At 35.9% G+C, this 21,413-nt stretch overlaps 1 long non-coding RNA gene across 1 annotated transcript in view; it reads right to left on the reverse strand.

The window, feature by feature from the left end:
- LOC148109354 (uncharacterized) overlaps positions 1 to 20,146 on the reverse strand; it is a 78,330-nt gene extending 58,184 nt beyond the window's left edge. The window contains exons 1-2 of the long non-coding RNA XR_015725938.1: positions 19,922 to 20,146; positions 8,438 to 8,559 (exon numbers count right to left, since the gene is read on the reverse strand). This is a non-coding gene — a long non-coding RNA (uncharacterized LOC148109354). The remainder of the gene's footprint in view (positions 1 to 8,437; positions 8,560 to 19,921) is intronic.
- Between the last annotated feature and the right edge of the window lie 1,267 nt (positions 20,147 to 21,413).

The following is a 21,413-nucleotide window of genomic DNA, read 5'->3' on the forward strand; positions in this document are numbered from 1 at the left end:
GCTAGCGGACTCAAAGTATTCTAATCAGGTTAATGACGAGATCAAATTGGTATTTTATCCCTCTGGTTAGAGAATAAATTTGAAGAAGGTGACTCTGGAGTCAAAAAGATCAGGTGTGAGTAATCAACATACTTAATTAGCATGAATAAATGAAGGTGGCTTGTACTAAAATAGTTATGGTGAGGATGATAGAGATATATGGAGAGGTAACTGGATGGCATGATCAGAAGGACATGAACAAATATACACACAGAAGATACAAGAGAAGCAGAGTCAAGGATGGCACCCACCTGAATTGGAAAGCTAGGAAAATGGTGGTACCAATTAATGAGACTAGCACAAGAGAACATGTAGGTTTAGGGGACCAAGAAAAATGGTAACCTGTGTTTTAAACTCAGTTATGAAGATGCCAGTAAGACATCTAAATAGAGATATTCAGAAAGCAGGTGATAATGTGGGTCTGGAGCTCAGAAAACAGTCTAAGTTTGAGACATAAATGAGAGAGCAACCAGCACTAATGAGTTTGTGATGTCACATAAGGAGAGCGTGTAAACAACAGAACCTCAAAGGACATCAATTTTTTAATGGAAGAAGTAACCACAGAGGCAATTAGGAGGTGGCAGTGGAGGCATAAGTATAGTTCTACAAAGCCAAAAAAACCCACTTCGTTTTGAAAAGGAAGAAGTAATTTGTAGCATCAACTGCTACTGAGAGACCAAGAAAGATGAAACTGGATATGTGCATCTTCAAAGAGGTAATTTCTGGTGTAAGTGAAATTAGTTCCAAACAGAAATGGGTTAAGGAGGAAGCTGGACATGGGGAAATGAGAGTGGGTTCTTTTATCAGGTGCCATTTAGAGGAAAAGATATTTTTCTTAGATGAGATAGTGGAACTGATAAATAAACCTAGGCAAGAATTAGATACTCTTTCGGATAAGGACTCATGGTCTTATCTTTGGAGGTGTCAATTCTCCATGGGTCTCTCGCATTTCTACATGTGTTAAAAGCAGAGACAGTGACTGCCCTATGTTCCAGATTTTTTTCAAGGATGTGTGTATATCCAACGGCCTTGGAAAGTAGAAAGAGTATCTCTTTCCATAGCAAAAGGCATGCTTACCGAACAGTATATTTGGATTCCCTAAGTTTGGGGTCTATGTCCTGTATCACAACACACTACATGTAAGGGTGTCACCTGGCCGTCTTCATATCTCCTTGTGGAAACTGGGTCTCAGCAGACTGGCACAAAAAATGCTGACACTCTGACCACTGCTATTACTTGTGTAATGAAGTCCCTTGTCTCTGGCCAAGGAGTCTCGTGTCTTCTGTCAGTGTCCATGAGCCTGTGACAGGCTAACTTGTTAGCTTACAAGTATGGCAAAATCTCAGATTTTCACAGTTTGACTATGTGTACCTTTGTTCTGGTCCTGCTCAGGACTTAATACCACCTAAAAAGTCAGAGTAAAATTGTCTCTGTAAAGAGAAAGGGCTTACTGTTTTATGTTTTACTCTCTTAAATATATACTGTCAACTCCAATATAAGTTGTAGACCAGCATCATAAATTAGAAAAATGAGACTCCATCCTGCCCACCACTGGCAAGCTTGCAGGACAATATTTCTTAATTCTGCATTTGAGAACATCACTTAGAGTGCATATTTCCTGGTTACCGTTCACTCTGCATACATATACACATCGGTAACTGCAGTACTGTCATTTTAATGCCAAGTTACCTATGTGACACTGACATATGATTTTGGTAAGCCACCACAGGGTGAATAATTTCTGAATGATGGAAGCTCTTTGGAAATGCATTATAATTCTTTTAAAAATGGTATCTAATCTAAAGACAGTTATTCCTTCTTGAAAAAGTGAAATATTATAAACTCCCTCTAAGGGATCCAATAGAATCCAACTATGTCTTGAGTTTAATTAAGTGAATTAAATGAGTGAATTAAGGTTGACTTGAGTTGAAGTCATTTATGGTAGCTGACAGCCTTGTTGGTTAAAGTCATCTAAGGTCTTCTCTAAGTTAAGTTAGAAACTCTCAATACCTTTTCATAGACTGTGTTCCCTTAAATAAGTATAGATCTCATCAGGCTCAAAATTACAGAAAGCAAACAAATCATGTTAACCTGCACTGCAATAAATGTTCAATAAACAAAAAGCAACTGAAGACAAAGTAAGGCTAAAAGAATAAATACAGAAAGGGCATGTGTATACATCTAGCTCAACAGAACATAATAACAAAAAAAGAAACTAATTGTCATATTGAAATTATAATGAACAGAGCAGATATTAGCAGTGGAAAAAATAAACAGAAAGACATTTGTATTCTTCAATGTCTATTGAGATCATCATTATGCAGATTGCTCTCTATCAGATAGGACTTGTATCAGGTTTGACAAGGAGGGATGAGTAATCAATTAAATACTTCAGATTATGAGTAGGAGGGAGCATTCTTTAAATCATATTAAGCTCCAGGAAACTCTGGGCAAAATCATTTCCAGGCATTAGGCCCTGAATTATAAGTAAATTTCAAAGGTAGAGTTAACTAAAGGTAATGTGAACATTCCCTCCTGTGAAAAGTCACAGCTCAAGAACAGACTATGAAACACAAGATGTTCAGTTTTTATTTTTGCAAAAGCTCTTTTTGGAATGTAATAGTTAAATGCCAAAAATTTCTACCCAGTAGAGAATCTGAACAGATCCTATAGCACTAAGATTCCCACAACCCTAGACTATAACTAATGGTCATCTGAACAGAAAATAGCATTTAATGTACAATATCGCCAGATTAATCATTCCTCTTCATATTTTATAGTTTCCATTTTTTTATTATAAGTATGCTATTATCCCAATACAACACCTTTAAAATGCCCATAGCCCTGGGGTGCCTGGCTGGCTCAGTTAGTAGACCCTTGATCTTGGAATTGTGAGTTCAAGCCCCCACATTGGGCACAGAGCTTACTTTTAAAAAAAAGGAAAAGTCCACAGCCCTTTCCAAACTCCCAAACAGTATCTTCCAAATGAATTGATCAGTACAGGAATATTTAAAAATCACGCTTAAGGCAGGTTTAAGTTAACAACTGATTCCAGAGATAAGACAAGTTATTAAGAGAATAATAACAATACTCGCAACGTTTTTAGAAAATTATTGGCTTCAGTTTTAACATGCAGAGAAAAGAACAACCTAAGGATGACACTGATAGGAGCTTCCATTCCATTTCACCTGTGAAAATCTCAAGTGGTTCAATTACCCAGTTTGTGTTTGCCAAGAAGTTAAAATCTCTGCCTGATTGTATGGAAGAGAAAAGCAAAGTGGCCAACTCCTACTTCAGCTGCTAGTACAGTTTGCAGAATCACAAGAAAAGTATTGGGCTTATCATGTTCATTCTCTACGTACCTGAGCAGTCCAGTGGTGAGTAATGGACAAATATCATTAACTCAAGACGGAAAGTCGAGGAGCTGCGATGGCTTACCATTATCCAGGAAAACAAGGCTCTGTGTGTGTCTGTGGTGTAGTGCACAGGTACTTGAGTTTGGGTGGTGTGTGGGGGAAAGAAAGGGCAAATAAAATCTGTTTTCATGGGTATGGAGAGAAGTTTATAGGAAAGTGTAAATATACGTGGTATAAAATCTTATCATCTTAAGCCAGGAAAATATCTTGAATCAATCATTTAACCCATTCTCATCACATCTTCTTCCAAACATAGTCATATATTTTCAATACTTTCAAATCTTCAGGAAATCACCCTCAATGGTTCCATTACAATGTTTAATAGCTGGTAAAAAGCAAAAATTTCATCTCAAACTCTAAAATCCTTCTCTACTACTTTATAAGCGTACCCTCTTATCCTGACCTCCAGAGAACCAGAAACAATCATCCAACATTACCCTTAAACTATATTTCTACAGTATTAATGTAATTAACTTATCATAAACACACTGAGAAAGAATGGTAGAGGGAAAGAAAACTGGAAAGAAGTTTAAAAAGCTGAATTTAAGTCATAGCTCCAACAGTAACTAAGAGAAAGTGGAAGTCACAACTTAATTAAAGCTTTGTTATCTCAGCTATACTTGAGGCTACTGAAGTCTCTGTTCATTACTACACGGGAACAGGATTTCAAATGAGATAGTGGAAATGATAAAGCTTCTAAAGATCTGGAACAAAAATATTTCAGCTTAGAAATAAGTACTATTCCAGCCAAATGTGAACTTCTCATCTACATAACTGCATTCCAACTTTCTTCCTTATAAAGTTGATTTTTAAAATTTTATATAGAGAATATACTATAAAGTAGCCAGCTCAATACTAGGTGCATAGTAGATACTCAATTAAGTGTATGTAAAGCCGTTGTCCCAATATAGATTATATACCAGATGTTCAATAAACAGAAATTATTTACTAATTGTAGTATTAGAAGTAGTAGTAATGCTACTACTCAACTATGTTTTTGGTTCATTTACAGGAGAAAGAACTGGAACAAAAGATTTATTGAGCACCTTCACTACAAGACACTTAATATTTGATATCACACGGAACACCTCATCAGCAAGAATTAGATAGTTTCCCCATTTTGTAAGTGAAGAAATGGAGACTGGAGCAGGTTTTACAATTTGCCAAAGGCTCACAGTTTAAACCAAGTTACGTTCAATTCCAAAGCTCCTCATGTTCAATTACAATCTATTGCCTCCCAGAAGTTCAAAGCTAAGGCTGTATTCTTAGAAAAGCATGGCTAGTGCTGAATAAATAACTATACCAAAAGGTAATCCCTCCGTTTCTGCAAACCCTTTAACCATCTTTAATGGTTTTAATAACTACCCTCTCAGATTCCTAAAACAGACTGAGGGATGAAAGAAAATATTAATCTTATTTGTTAAACAGGGCTTTAATATTTTGATTTCTTCAATAAATGTGAAGAATTATGGTAGTGCATGCAATTAAAATTTCTTTTGTTAAATAATTCCATTACTGTATTAAATTGCTTCATTAAGGAAAACTATATTTTCTTACACATTCTGGCATATGTAAATTCATTTGTGTTTTTGCCACATCCTCCTTGTCAATACTGTCCTACTAATTATATTCCAAAAATGCTTCTCTCACTAAATAGCTCATAATTATTTAAAAAATTAAATAGAGGAAATTGTCCTTGGAGCATAGCATCTTGTGATTCTGCTGCTCTTTTAAATTTATAAAAATATGGAGATTGAGATGCACATTCAAAGCTTTGACAATTATGTCAGGACTACTTTCAACAAAAATAACAGACTTGGCTCCAGGAATTCTAATTCCTGTAGTATTATATTTCTAAAGAGCTATAGTTTATGTGTTTTATAAATTTCATATTTGTGATTAGTGTAATAACATTTGCGGTTGTCTTTTATCCTTGTTACTTATATACCTGTGGTCACAGAAAATTAACCCAGTTCTTTTTACATTTGCAAACTATATTTAGACCTACAAGCTTTTAATATGTATTTTGACCAGGCACTTGCCATTGCAATTTCTAGATAAAATACATACTCATAGACTATTCAGCGTAGTCTTACTACAAAATAGCAATGGAAATGCATTTACAGAAAATAAATACACTAGCAAATTCAATTCAAAACAACTCTTTTGAGATCTCACCAAAAACCTAATTATTTGTTTTAATACTGAGTCCATAAGAAAACTTGTAACAAAGAAAAAATAAACCATTTCAACCCCAGCCTAATTCTGTTGCTGAACAATGAGGAATTCTATCGTCTAATCTATCCTATTGTGAACTAAAAACTATTCTAGGCTCTCCTGCCCAACCATTTCACCAACATGCACCATTTGTTACCACTGGACCTGGTTTGATTTTGTTTTATTTTCCACTGTAGGCTCCTAGGATCTTAGGTAGTCATTATTCTCCTTCTTTTAGCATCTGACCAGATCCACTTACAGACAGAAACAAGCCCAGATTCAGACTACCCCAGTCCAGTCACAGAAGTATGAATATCATCCATGCACTCAGGTCCCCTGGAACTGCTGACTCGCACAGGTGCGTGCATAGTGCTACAGCTAATATTAGGACTGACTCATGCTCAGTGTTCCATTGCCCAAGAAATCTGAGGTAAGCTACTGTTACCTCTGGCCACACACCTAGTTCAAAAGACAGACAGATTATAATAAGGATAGACTTGCAAATTTTCATAGACAAATATGCAGACATTCTCCTTCACACACCCACACAAATCTCTTCTAGGACACCTGAAGATGGAGACAAGAAAGTAATATTTGTGGGGAAAAGTTAATTTTCAGTCATGATGGGATGGTCCAGAGTTATCTGGGAAGAAGTTGACATACTTGTGAGGAATTCTCCTTTTAAATCTGCATAACACAAAACTCTTTAATGACATCTACCTATTGTTTTGAATTTTAGTTATTTACCTATCCACCTTATTCCCACAATTAGCTGAATATTTATCAAAGTAAGAAGGAGTCTCAGATTCTATAAGTGACTGCATTGCCAGAGCAAGTTCTTGTCAGAAGCTTTAGAAAATGAAGCAAAAGGGAACTGAAATCGACTTAGTAAGAGTGGGCACAAGAAGGAAGGAAAGATCCAAAGCACCATATCTGGAGGTTGATACCGTGACTCAGAACAAAGAAGAGATAAACTCAGAAGGCAGAGCCAGGCAAGATTTCCTGAGACACTGGTGCACTGGGGGAGAAACCTTTTATAGAGTGTCACTGATGTCCCTATGGGCAGGTAAGCATCTGTTATGGATATTGATACAGGTCAGACACTTTGTAGACTGTAAACCGTTAAATGTCAAGGATGCTATATTTCTGATGCATCTTTCAATGACAGCTCAAATGTTACCTCCTCTGTGAAGACTACTCTGACAGATCTCCATCTCAGAATTAATTTCTTGCTTCTTAGTGTTCTCATAGCATTTGGTTTATGCCACTTGTCTTTTTTATGGCCAAATATTTATTTTCTGCTTCCTCCAATAGAGTTTCTTGAAGTCTGGGACCATATCTTAGTCATATTTTTATCTACTAGGCCTTGCAAGATTGGAATAAAAGAGGCAATTAACAGATGCTTGTTAGACTGATTTGAGGTCCCTATCGTACATAGGAGTGCGGAAATCTCAAACTAGATTAGAATAGAAAGAATAGAAATACATTAGAATAAATTATGTTAAAATAAATTGAATATATGAAATTTTGATCCTACATCCTGGAAGGACTGAGATAGCAATAAAGAAATGGGGTCGTCAAAACAGATACAGATCGTCTGTGGACAGTAAAGAAGTATGGCAAGCAACTGAAAGTTCACTTCTTGGGAAGGAAGCCAATGTAAAAATGAAGTAAAGACTCATCCACCACAGATGATAATTTAACCTGTGGGAACAAATTAGATTACCAAGGGAAAAATAATGAGTTGAAAGCTAAGGACAAATCTTTAAAGAATGCCTATATTTATGGAGTGAGAAGGAAAACATTTCCAATACATGAGGCAAAGGAGGAACCTAAGAAGTGGGAAATAAAATAGAATAATGCCCAATTATGGAAGCCTAAAAAAGTTCTAAGAAACCATAAGGGCAAAAATGACATAATGAAAGGGAGTGGATTTAGAACTCTGAAGCTGGCAGGGAACAAGGTGAATTTGAGATGCAAAGTTGAAAAGAGATAAACAGAAGTGGAAAATGTCAGCTCACAAAAAAAGCTATTGAGCCATAGTAAAAGAACAATTACCTGAAAAAAGGTATGAACAATATAAAGAATATACTGCCTGAACTTGCCACCAAATGAGTTCAAAGGAAGAACTTGAAACAGCTGAAAAGAAATTTGCAATATTAGGGGAAAGCCAAGTTTCAGTTAAAGGGAATCTGAGAAACAAACAGGGCTTCAGAGGGGAGGGGGGTGGGGGAATGGGATAGGCTGGTGATGGGTAGTAAGAAGGACACATATTGCATGGTGCACTGGGTGTTATAAGCAACTAATGAATCATGGAACTTTACATCAAAAACCAGGGATGTACTGTATGGTGACTAACATAATAAAAAAAATATTATTATAAAAAAATAAAGTGTTACTGGAAGTCAAAAAAAAAGAAAAAAATAAAGGGAATCAAGTAAGAGGAACTGGTTGAAGGCTGTCAAGCACTGTTAATCTGATGAGATGGTCGATATCGTACAATGCAAGAGGTCACAGTGGCATTTACACACTGTGGATATAGGAGGAGGGCAGGCTGAGTTGAGTAGGAATGAAGCTATGAGAGGGGACAGCACCAGAATGGTTTGTGTTATTGCCATTGGAGATACATGTGTCCTGACTGCCCCAATTCTTTGACATTATTAACAAATGTCTAACCCCTTAGCTATGTAGCTTTTCAGCTCCCCCCGGAAAGTGGTGGAGTGTATTTCACCACTCTTGACTTTGGTTTCATCCATATGACTTACCTTAATCAATGGAACCTTAGCAGATGTAATGGCACCAAAGGGTTGAGAATCACTCAAACAGCTGGGCTTGCCCTCTTATACTTCTGCATGGGAAGACCAAGTCCAGGCAGGACCGCTGATTCCTGGAAGAAAATAAGAAACACATTGAGCAGAACCAATCCACAGTGCTCGAGGAAACCCACCCAAGAGCAGCAGAGTCACTCAGCCCAGCCCAGCCCAGATGAGCCCCTCCAGCCAACCAAGAGCTATATGAGCTAAACAAATGCCTATGGTTCCATGCCACTGAGGTGGTGGTTTTTTTTTGTTTGTTTGTTTTGTTTTGTTTCTGGTAACCATATTGTATCAATAGCAAACTGATAAAGATTAAAATAATAGCCAAAATTCATTGAACAATTAAGTAGTTACTATTTCTCCCAGCAGTATTTACAGTTAAATCACATTTCAATATACTTTTTTTTTTTTTTTAGGTGAGGTTTTGGAAGACTGCCTGGCCTTTCTAGAATCCCTAAAGTGATACCCATTTTGCTATGGTTGATCCTAATGTTCTTTCAACTCACTCTTTAACACAACTCTATAAACAGAGGGAAGCGATAAGAAACCTACTCATGAAATGGACCTTTATAGTTGTACTCCTTGGGATACTTTCAAATCTACAGATGACAAATAATGATAATGATATTTCTGGAAATGATGACAACCATAATGAGGCTGATATCTATTAAGTACTCACTATATTCCAAATGGCATAGAAAATGCTTAACATGAATTATCCCATTTAGTTCTCACAACAGTCCTATAAAGTAGATATTATTAGTCTCTCCATTTCATAGGTAATTAGGGTTCAGAAAAATTAAATAATTTGACATAGCTAGTAAGTGACTGAATCAGAATTTGAAATGCAGGGTTTTATCAGATTCTAAGAACTATGAAGCCTTTGAGGTCAAATATTATATCTCGTGTGTTCATATATTCTAGGTATCATAACAATGCCTAGGAAGTATTGCGAGTTTAACAGATATATGTGGAGCAAATGTTATTTTTGAAGAAAGTATAAACAATAATATAACGTGAAAAATAAAATGGTTAAAATGTGCAGATTCAAAAATACTAATTTTTCATATAAGTGCTAGTAGAGATCTCAGAAAGAATTTGACGTGTTCCTTATATAACATCAGGTTACATTGAACAAAACAGTTTATGTGTAAAATATAGCATCATATCAATTATATTTTCCGCTAATATTTTATAACAAAATGTGGCAATATGTGTTTTTCTCATAATAGAAACAAAGCCAATGAAACATATTGAGACATACTTGTTCTTATCTCAAGGCAAAATGCTTTGATTCTCTCTGATTTAAGAATGCTTTTGGGCTCAGAGCTTCTCACACTGAGTTGAGATTATACCTTTTGCATTTAGAGATTATAGAGAATGAATGACTTACGGACTAACCTGAAATATCCTACCAGATGTGTAAAGCTCATTCTAAAGTAAAATGACAACTACCCATACAAAATGCAAAGTAAAATAACCCCAAGCCCAACCTAGGCCCCAAGATACATCATATCCATACTACCTCTCAGCCAGTATCAAGCAACATTGAGACAACAGACTTGTCAGGTAAGACAAACATCCCCACAGACAAAAGGAGTCACTTTGTTAATAATTGTCAAACTGTGACATCCATAAATTTTATCCTGAGGACTTACTAAGCTAATCATAGTCCTCATTCAATTATTTACTACCTTAAGAGAAACAGATCATATTGGGAGGTTACAAGGAATTATCTGCCTTTTGGACATCCTTCCCAAATGAAAATAAAAGAAAGTTGAACAGTTGCTTTCTCTTAACAATTATTTTACTATCTTTTATCTTTTATCTCCCTATGCTGAATAAAGAGGGCTGGCTGCATGCTGTTATACTGATGCTATAGTCTGCCTACTGCAATCATTTTACAACTAAAATACTGAAGATAGGCTAATGGTAACACTAATTTAAAACATTATACCATTTATCTTTATTAATTTTCCCATGAAATTTTCTTTTTATCTTTGGAAAATTTTACAAATTGAAGAAGGACAGAGACAATGTATTACAATCTTTGAAAGATATTACAAAAGGCATCTAGCCTCAAGAAGCCTTGGCAATGACAAGCAATAAAGCAGTAGCATAATGAACAGGAAGATTCAGAGAAAGAGCCCTATAGAAAGGAAGGAGAAAAAAAAAAATCTTCTGGACTCCAGTAGTAAAGTAACCATGAATTAGTCGTTCATTCGTTTCAACATACATATATTAAAGGCTTGCTAGATGCCAAAATATAGTAAACAAAGAAACAAGAATAAATAATTATTATCCCTATTAACATGGAGCATAGGGTTTGACATGGGGTGGTCAGGCACCGATCAACCACGGATAAATATAGATGGAGACCTGTGATCAAAGAGAAAATTTCATGTTAATAGGAAAACATCAAATAAGGTGAGTGACAGTGTCAGGCAGGCAAGGATGCTGCGCTGAGGAAGCAGTAATTAAAATGGATCTGAAGGAGGAATAGGAGTTAAGTAAACAGTGCTGTTTACATATAGAGGGTGGAAGAGCATTCAGGCATAGGGAAGAGCATTTGGAAAGGTTCTGCGTTACAGAGAGCAGGGAACACTCAAAGAATTGACAAGAAAGAAGGCTGGTATGGCTGATGCACAGAGAACTGGAAGGGATCTGAAGGAGGATAATGCTGAAGAGAGGAACAAAGGCCAGCCCTGACATTGCCTTGTAGCTCCAGGATATCTTTTTTTTTAATCCTGAAAGCAACGAAAATCCACTCATGTGTTCTATGGTGGAGGGAGCGTACACACTTGTTATGATCCAACTGTGTTTTGAAAACATCTCTCTGCTTCAGTGTGCAGAATGGATTCTGGTAGGCAAGCATAGGTGCAGAGAGAACACTCAGGAGGTTATTTCAATACTTGAGGGATGAGATAACCATCTCAGATCAGAGTGGTGGCACATGAGATAGGCAGAAGTGAATACATTTAAATTATATAATGATCTAAGGGCCAATAAAAAGACTGGATGTGGGAGGGAGGAAACATAAAGCAGCAAGGTTAATTCATAGGTTTCTGGATTTCATTAATGGGTCAAAAGAAGTATCATTAACTGGAAGGGTTATGGAACACTGGAGAAGACCTGACTAGAAATCAGTAGGTTAAATGCCTTTAAAACACCGAGGAGGAGACTTTAGGTAGGCAGACCGTCATGGGTCTCTTGTTCTAAAGGGAGATCAGGGATGGCAGTATGCATTTGGTACTCATCTGTGTACAAATGGGAATCTGGAGTCATCTTCTATGTTTTGTGTTCTAGCTGATCATTAATAGGTAGGGGCTATTTTTTCCCATAACTATGGTTTCTGAGAGACAATTTATAAATCTATTTATCATTTGAGTACTAACTGATGTAACTTTAATCTTTAAAGAGTTAACCCTCTTCTTCTTCAACTCACTGCAAACACAATTAAAGGGAATCAGGCTGTAGGCACCTATAGCACAGACAGTAAAACCTAGGAGCCCAGTGGCCCAGAGCAAGTATTGGAGCCTATGAGGAGTAAGGCAACTGTCTAGTGTAGGCACCAGTGGTAGGAAGGGCCCTGAGTCAGATATTAGAGCCCAGCATGGTGAAGAGGATATTCACACAGGGTGCAGCTCCGGCACTGAGTGCTGGACCTCAAGAGGGATGAAGAGGTCATCTACACATGAGGACACAGAGTGGCCCTTTGCAACATGTTGGATCCTAAAAAGAATAAGGGCTTCATCACAGACAAAGTGCAGACAGCCCAGAACAGGGTTTCAGAGCCTAGGTGGAAGGAAATGAGTACATATATGAGGGAGGACACTTCATGTAATCCACAAAGGCAAATTAAGTGTTTCTTGAAAGAATTACTAAATTTCAGGATTAGGATGAAAAGTGTATATGATAAACTTGGAACAAATTGTTGTGTTTAAAAATAAGAAAGTGCACAGAAAATGATTGGGAAGTATCAAAAGGACAAAAAAAGACATTTTAAAGAACTGATAAAATCTGAGGTATTCTGAATATCAGAAGAAATAAACATAGTAACTGATAACTCATTCAATAAAATAGGAATCTGACAGTACTTATTGCTAGAAATATATAATGAATAAACTGAACATGGATTAAGCAATGGACTATTTACATAGTCTAAGTATCTCCCTTCAAAATGCTTATTATTTATAAGGGAAGAAAAGTCTGGCAGAGCCACCTTTATCAAGTGAACAATGTTAACTTCACCAGTAATGAAACAAATCATGTACTATGTGATAGGACGCAAAGAGAACATAACATTACTTCTGTGATATTCCTGCCAAACATAACCTGCTGAAGTGAATCATGAGGAAGCATCAGACAATCCCAAACTGAGGGTCATTATACCAAATAAGTGGTATAAAATCTTCAAAAGTATCAAGGTCACAAAAATTAAGAAATGATTAAGGAACTGCTCCAGATTGAAGGAGACTAAGAAGACATGACCACTAAATAAATAAAACATACTAACTAGAACTTGTTTTGTTTTTTTTGTTTTTTTTTTTTTAGCTATAAAGGATATTACTGATAGACGTGTTGAACACTGAATAAGATCTGAGTATCAGATGGTAGTAATATATCATTGTTAACTTCCTGATTTGTTGGTTGTATTATTGGCTATGTAGGAAAATGTCCTTGTTTTTAGGAAATATGTTCCAGCATATTCAGAATAATAGGGAACCATGTCAACAACTAACTTGCAAATGGCTCAGGAAAATGTTATTTGTACAATACATTTAACTTTTCTCTATGTTTGAGATAGTGTTTTTTGAAGAGCACCAAATCATCTGGAATTTACATGAAACCAGTTATGAAAAGTAGATTTCTGTTTATTTGAAAAAGAGAATAGAGAACACAATAAAACATTATGTAGATGAAATAAAGAAATATTGTGCTTTTCCATCTTTTCAGCTTGCCCTTTTCTAAAAAATATGTATTTATTTATTGTAGAGAGGGGGAGGGGCAGAGAGAGACATAAACAGACTCCATGCTGAGTGTGGAGCCTGACGCAGGGCTCAATCTCACAATCCTGAGATCATAACCTGAGTCAAAACCAAGTTGGAGGCTCAACTGACTGTGCCACCCAGGCACGCCCCCCTCTTTTTTAAAGATTTAATTCATTTATTTATTTGAGATAGCACATGCGAAAGTGGAGGGAGGGGCAAAGGGAGAGGTAGAGAGAGAATCCCAAGCTGACTCCATGCTGAGCATGGAACCAACTCGGGGCTTGATCCCACAACCCCAAGATCATGATTTGGGCTGAAATCAAGAGTCCGACGCCCAACCGACTGAGCCACCTGGGCACCCCTTGGCCTGCCTTTTAATCAGCAATGCTTCTGAACTAATTTTTAAAATATTCAAAATTTGACACAGGAAGATGATGAAGAATATGACCAGAAAGACACAGATACCTAATAAAAAAGTAATGCACATGATTTCTATTCTTGTAGTCTCAAGGGATTATTGTCAGTAGCATTTCAGGTATTAGTTAAATCTAGCTTCTAATACTGAAAATCAATATTAAGTGTATTATAGAAATTCCTACCCACAGAACATTATCATTCCTTTTTGAGAGTGCCTTTGAAAAAGCCAATAATCCAAGATTATTAATTTGAGATGCTTTCAAGTCAGAATGAACCACTGAATGAATCACTGGGCTTTCATAACTTGAAAGCCCTTGATCTTCAATATAACCTCTTAAGAATGTGATGTGCCATATATATTTTTTTACACAAGGTTTACTATTGGATATCTAATTGCCTAAAAAGATAGGATGAGCATATTTTAAGGTGCTTCTCTCCCCTCATTTACATTTATTACTTGATTTTTTTTCATTAGCCTCAAGTAAATAATAAATTCAGTAGTGTTAGGATCCTAAGGACTAAGACATAATAATGTTTCTGTTGGAACTTAATGTACCACTAAAGCAGAACTCAGTCAGTGGAATAAAAAGGTGTGGTGAAGTAGCTGACTACCTCCTAACATTTTACTTCACTCCATTGCATAAAATGAATGTGTGGAGGGAGGAAAAGTGGGAGGAAGGACAGCTGAGATAAAATTCCTACAAAAAGAAAGTCACTGACACAATTAGTGAATGTAAAATAGATGTTAATCATGGCAAAGACTGATGATGTTGATGATGATGATGATGATGATGATGATGATGATGATGATGATGATGTCAGTAAATCCATCTGTGGCCTTTTGATTTTACAGGTTGCACTAAAATAACGAGACATATGACCTCTTTCTGAAAATAAATAGTAAACAGTAAATGCAGAATACAGACAGGGCAATGTGTAAATGGTATTTCTTCAGCCCCACATTCATGTTACCACAATTAATGATATCATCAATAGTTACCTCCTGTTAGTCAAAACAACTAAATCACTTGAATCGTGGCTTTCATTTCCTCTTCATCCCCCTTACAATAGCTTGGGGCATCCATTTGGCCACATAAACAAATCCACTCTGCTTCCATAAGGCATCCTGTTTTTAAAAGGCTTTTTCTTAAGAGGCACTAACCAAAAAGGGATAGTAAACGTATATCATTTTCCCCTTTTCAGCTTGAACTTTCTTTATTAATGTCCACCGTCTTCAAAAATCTAAATGGAACTAGCCACCCCCTGCAAAATGAAGCCTGAAATTTCACATACTCTTACTGGCTTTAACTCCCAAAAATGATAAAACCTTGAATCTGATTAAGACCTGAAGATCCACCATATCCACTAATGTCCATTAAGGCTGTTGTTACCTTCTCCATTGAAGATATGCTGTAGCTTTATGATAACACCTGGCTACTCCAACATGGTGTGATTGTGTTAGAAGTTCCTGAAATGTCAAAAAACAGAACAGAAAAACCCAAACAAACAAAAACGTTTTTGCTTTCTACCAAAGACAGAGGAAAGAAAACACATCTCAAATCTCTCCCTTTCTGGCCCTCTCCCCAGGCTCTCTCTTCTCTCCACTTTATGTGACTATATCACTGGACTCTGACTAAATGTCTGTCACGTACTTCAAATACAAATCAGAGTACTTTAGTGAAATAGCCTTTTCAGGTTGTGCAAATCAATAAAATAGAGAATACAAAAATAATAGAGAAAATCAACAAACTCAAGTTAGCTCCTTGAAAGATCAACAATACTGATAAACTTTCGGCTGAACTGAACAAGAAAATAAAAGATAAAATTCAAGTGACCAAAATCAGGAATAAAAGATGGGACATCACTATTGGCCTTATAGAAATAAAATAGTTTATAAGGGAATATTATGACTATTACTACTATATGCCAACAAATTAGATAACTTAGATAAAATGGACAGATTTCTAGAAAAACACAAATTACTGAAACAAACTCAAGAAATAAATTAGGATACTTTCCCAAATCATTTTATGAGCTCAACATGACCTTGACACCAAAACCAGGCCAAGCTGTCACAAGAAAACTACAAACCAACATCCCTTATGAATACAGACACAAAAACATTAAACAAAATACTAGTAGACCTAATCCAGCAACATATAAATGATTAGATACTATCAACAGGTGAGATTCATCCTAGAAATACAAGAGTGGTTTAACATCTGTCAATCAGTGTAATACATCATATTAATAGTAAAAAGGAACAAAAACCATATGATCTTCTCAATACCTACAACACAGTAATTTGACAAAATCCAACATCCTTTTATGAAAAAAAAATCGTCAACAAACTAGAAGTGGTAGGAAATTTCCTCAATGTGGTAAAAAGTATTTACAAAAACCTCATAGCTAATATCATACTTAATGGTGAAATACTGAATGTTTTCTTCCTGAGATCAGGTAAAAGATAGGGATGTTCCTACTAGCCACTTTTATTAAACATTGTACTGGTAGGTTTAGGCAAGGAAATCAGGTAAGAAACACAAATAAAAGTCATCCAGTTGGTAAAAAAAAAAAAAAAGAACTAAAATTATCTGTATTCAAAGATGATATAATTTTGCATATAGAAAATAATCTAAAAATCACTAAAACTTGTTAAAACAATAAACAAGATTAGCAGTATTGTAGGACACAAGCTGAATATACAAAAAAATTGTATTTCTATACACTAGCAATGAACAATTTGAAAATGAAATTAAGAATATAATTTTATTTACAATGAGCATCAAAAGTAACAAAATATTTAGGAATAAATTTAACAAAGCACAAGGCTTGAATGCTAAAAGCTACATTGTTAAGAAGTTCTAAATAAACATATCCCATGTTCATGGATCAGAAGACTTAATATTGTTAAAATGGCAATACTTTCCAAACTGATCTAGAGATTCAACACCATGTCTATCAAAATCCCAGCAACCTTTTTTTTTTTTTTCCAGAAATGACAAGTGATCCTAAAATTCATATGAACATTCAAGAGACCCAGAATAGCTTGAATAATCTCGGGGGGGAAAAAAGAACAAAGTTGGAATACTAACAATTCTTGCAGGTTTCAAAACTTGCAAAGCCACAGTGATTAAGATAGTCATATAGTAATGGAATAAAACAGACATAAAAATCAATGGAATAGAATTGAGAGACCAGAAATTAACATTTACATTTATGGTCAATTGACCTTTGCCAAGATTGCCAAGACAATTCAATGAAGAGTGATGTCTTTTCAACAAATGGTGCTGAGACAACTGGATATCCGGATGCAAAAAATGAAGTTGGAACTCTTCCTTATACCATACCAACAAACAGAACAAAATTCAAAATGTATAACAGACCTAATGTAAGAGCTCAACTATCAAACTCTCAGAAGAAAACATAGGAGTCAGTCTTTGTGACTTGGGATTAGACAATGGTTTCTTAGATATAAGACCTAAAGTATAAGCAACAAAGGGAAAAATACATAAATTGGACTACCTCAAAATTAAAAACTTTTGTGCTGTACATTATACCATTAAGAAAACAGACAACTTGCAGGATAAGAGAAAGTATTTGCTGATCATATATCTGAGAAGAAACTGTTATTTAGAATAAAGAACTTTTACAACTAAATAATGAGCCCAATTTTTAAAAATGGGCCAGGGACCTGTATAGACATTTCTCCAAGAAGATATACAAAGGGTCAATAAGCACATGAAAAGATGCTCATCAACGTTAGTCCTTACAGAAATGCAAACTAGGGGCGTCTGGGTGGCACAGTCCTTAAGTGTGTGCCTTCAGCTCAGGGCGTGATCCCGGCGTTCTGGGATCGAGCCCCACATCAGGCTCCTCTGCTGGGAGTCTGCTTCTTCCTCTCCCACTCCCCCTGCTTGTGTTCCCTCTCTCGCTGGCTGTCTCTCTCTCAAATAAATAAATAAAATCTTTAAAAAAAAAAAAGAAATGCAAAGTAATGCCACCAATAAGATAACACTTCACACCCAATGAGATAGCTATAATCTAAAAGATAGACCACTAACAAGTAGGTGAGAAATTGAATCCTCACACATTGCTGATGGGAGTGCAAAATGGTATAGTAGCTTTGGAAAACAGTTTGGCAGTTTTCAAAGATTAAGTATATAATTAATCATATGACCTCGGCAACACACCAAGTTAAATAACATATATCCAGGGGTTCCTGGGTGGCTTAGTTGGTTAACTGTCTGCTTTCTGCTCAGGTTATGATCTCAGGGTCCTGGGATCAAGCCCCACATAGCACTGGGCTCCCTGCTCAGCAGGGAGCCTGCTTCCCCCTCTCCCTCTGCCCTTCACCCAGCTGGCACTCTCTCACACCGCTCTCTCTCCCAAATAAATAAATGAAAAAAAAAAAACCCACACAAAATTTGTATTTGAATATTAGAGCATTATTCATAATAAGCAAGATGTGGAAAAAACCCAAATGTCTATCAGTTGATGAATGGATAAACAAATTGTGTTATATACATACAAAGAAATATTATTCAGCAAGAAAAGGAATCAATTACTGATACATGTAATAGATGAGCCTTGAAAATATTATGCTAAGCAAATGATGCCAATCACAAAAAAATCACCTACTGTACCATTCTATCTATATGAACTGTCCAGATTAGGCAAATTCGTAGAGACAGAAAGTAGATATAATGCCTAGGGCTGGGGCAGGTATGAGGAGTGACTGTAATAGGCACAGGGTAATGGTGTGATGAAAATGTTCTAAATTCAGATTTTGGTGGTGGTTGCACAACTCTTAATATACTAAAACTATTGAATTGTGTATTTTAAATGGGTAAATTTTATGACATATCTAAATAGTGTTGTTAAAAATGTTCCTATTTTATAAATTCCTTAATATTTAAATGTTCATTCCTGTTAAGCCTAAAAAGAGACTATCCTTCAAAACAAGTTTGAAAAATTATTTTGGTATGAGAAAAATTTAAAGGGAATATTCTGGCATATACAGTTTGCAAAGTGTAACAACTTCAGATTATGTATTTTTCTTCAAACATCTTTATGTCTGATGAATTTTTCAGTTTTTGCTAGTTCAGTAGGAGGGATATGGCAATGCAAATATATCATTGGTGAGTGTTATGGAAATGACTACTTTGAAATATAGCAAAAAACATACTTTTTCAGAATGCTATTCAGAATCAAATTCATTTTCATGCATAAATATCTTCCTGATAGCTTCCATACACAGCTACTTTTTTTTTTGTTCAGACCAGCAAACATGAACCAACTGATTTGTCTACATTTTAAAATTATAGGATAATTTTTTTATAAAAAAACAAGTTTTTTGACAACATATAATGAAAGCTCTATTTATATCCCATAATTAATATAGCTATGACAGTCTTGTACCTTCAATAAAGCATGTGGATACAAGAGTATTTTTTCCCTTTTCTTAACTGCTAATCATTTAAGCAAGTAAAATAAATGAGAAAATTAAGATAGAAGAAGAGAAGGTTTTACGATAAAAGTGTCAAGTTAAAAGCTTGAGTCTTGGGGCGCCTGGGTAGGGCAGTCGTTAGGCATCTGCCTTCAGCTCAGGGCGTGATCCCAGCGTTCCGGGATCAAGTCCCACATCGGGCTCCTCCGCTGGGAGCCTGCTTCTTCCTCTCCCACTCCCCCTGCTTGTGTTCCCTCTCTCGCTGGCTGTCTATCTCTGTCAAATAAATAAATAAAAAATCTTTTAAAAAAATACTGAAAATAATTAAAAAAAAAAAAAAAGCTTGAGTCCTTATTCACAGAAATGACTACAAGTGAAGATGCCAATGAAAATTACTTTGTGTATCTTTTGAAAACACTTAAAATTACATGGCTAAACATAAAAGAAAAATGACGGATGAAAGAATGTGTGACAAGGAAGGGAACAGTAAAGGTACTGGAGATTGATAAAGAAACATAATTGGAAGGTTAAATTGTGCAGACAAAGGACCGTAAGCTTTAAGGATGGATTTCTTACAATTTAGAAGTATGTGGATCAGATTTCTTAGCAGAATACACATAGTCCTCTGTGGCTTGATCTTTCTTCACCTCTTCAACCTTTTCTCCTTCTTCCTCTATCCTAAAAGCAACAAGGGTCTGAACGACAATGTGCACCACAACAACTGCTTGCAATTAGAGGGTATTTTCCATGTGCCAGAAACTGGCAAGACTTGTATAAAAGGACATATTTTAGTCAATCCTTATAAAGAAGGAGAAAAAAAAAAACTCTGAGGTGAACACTATTATTCTCATTTTGTAAATGAGTAAAAACTCAGGTGGTAAAGTTTAATTGACTTCATCTAAGTTATGCAGGCAGTAAATGTCAGAGCTAAGTTCAAGTCCAGCTTCTCTGACACCAAAGTCTGTGGCTTCTGGGACTCTCTGAGTATGTGGAACTATTTACAGTTCCCTGAACAAGCCCCATTATTTCATTCCTTGCACAAACTTTCATTCTGCCTGTAATGTTCCTTCATATTGTTCCCCTGATAGACTCTAAGACTTTCATCCTGCAAGACCAAATCTCATGTGTGTTCTCCTCTGTTAAGCTTCTCCTTACACAACCAAGCAGAATTGATGACACTCTCCTTTTTACTTCCCGTGGTCCTGGTCCAAACCGCTAATCTGCCTTTATCCCACTATAGTGCAATCATTTATACAAACATCTGACTGGAACACAGCAAGCATACAACATATGCAGTCAAAAGAATGAAGGGGTGAATGAACAAACACCTTGCAACCATAAAATATCATGCTACTGTGACTGGAAACGTGACATTACCACAGAACTCAATAAAAATTTGCTAATTTTAACTTAACCATAAGGTTTTAGGCCAGACAATAATTACTTCACAAAAGTAATCTCAGAAAAGGTTCACAGAGGGATTTATTCACATTAGTAGGGAGTTAACCTATTAGCATAATTTTCTGTGTCTGTGTTTTATTACAAATATTCCCTCTGTCACACTGACCTCTTCCCTCCTCTTAACTTACTGTCAATTATTGATTAAGAACCATAGATTAAAGACAAGAACATTTTAAAATGGAGGAAATAAAATATAACAACCTCTTATACATTTATGCATAGTAAAATAGTAGTTTTCAGTTTGAGAAGGACCTTTGCCCACTTGGGATTAATGCATGTGTGAACTTGACTAGAAAAATGTATGAGCTGGCCAAAAAGGAGACTTCCCTGGAAAAAAAAAATCCTAAGGAAAGAAAGGGGTCAGACTTTGATACATGACAGTTACTCCAATTACAATGTTCAATATTCAGAAAAGAGGGTCAATTATGATAACAGAACACTAGGACTCAGATTGATCCCAATAGACCCCCTGTTGTCTTATACGTGAGTGCTAGAGAGAGTGAGGATGGTATTATTTCTTTCCTTCCACATGCTTGTGTTGTTTGCTTTTCTTTTTCTAGTTTCTTATGTGGAAGGTAAGATTTTTAGTTTGGGGGATTTTTTTAAA

Source organism: Ursus americanus, chromosome 10, assembly GCF_024610735.1.
Source record: "Ursus americanus isolate L20-20 chromosome 10, mUrsAme1.1.p, whole genome shotgun sequence".
In the NCBI taxonomy this organism is placed as follows: domain Eukaryota; kingdom Metazoa; phylum Chordata; class Mammalia; order Carnivora; family Ursidae; genus Ursus; species Ursus americanus.